This window comes from Pteropus vampyrus, unplaced genomic scaffold, assembly GCF_000151845.1.
Source record: "Pteropus vampyrus isolate Shadow unplaced genomic scaffold, Pvam_2.0 Scaffold106, whole genome shotgun sequence".
In the NCBI taxonomy this organism is placed as follows: domain Eukaryota; kingdom Metazoa; phylum Chordata; class Mammalia; order Chiroptera; family Pteropodidae; genus Pteropus; species Pteropus vampyrus.
The window spans coordinates 5,916,132-5,916,622 of record NW_011888887.1 but is presented as its reverse complement, the minus strand read 5'-3'; positions in this window follow the sequence as shown (position 1 = coordinate 5,916,622).

Sequence of the window (491 nt, the reverse complement as noted above, 5' to 3'; positions counted from 1 at the left end):
TAACAGATGCAGAGTTCAAAACACTGATTATAAAGATGCTCGATGAACTTATGGGAAGTGTATATAAATTCAGTGAGAACTTCAACAAAGAGATAAAAAGGATAAAAATGGAAATGGAAATTATAAAAGGGAACCAGTCAGAAATGAAGAACTTTATCTGAGATGAAAAGTATATTAAATGGAATAAACAAAGGAATAAACAAAGTAAATAAAGAAGAGGCTCAAATGGCCTATCTAGAGGACAGGAAAGCCAAGGACACTCAATCAGAATGGCAAGAGATAAGAGGCCAAGATTATAAAAATAATTTAAGGAGCATATGGGACACTATTAAAGGTCAAAATATCCGTGTCATGGGGGTACTTGAAGGCAAACAAGATGTTGAACAGCTATTTGAAGAAATAATGATGGAAACCTTCCCTAACCTGGTGAAGGAAATAGACATAAAACCCCAGGAAGCTCAGAGAACCCCCAAACACAGGGATCCAAAGAG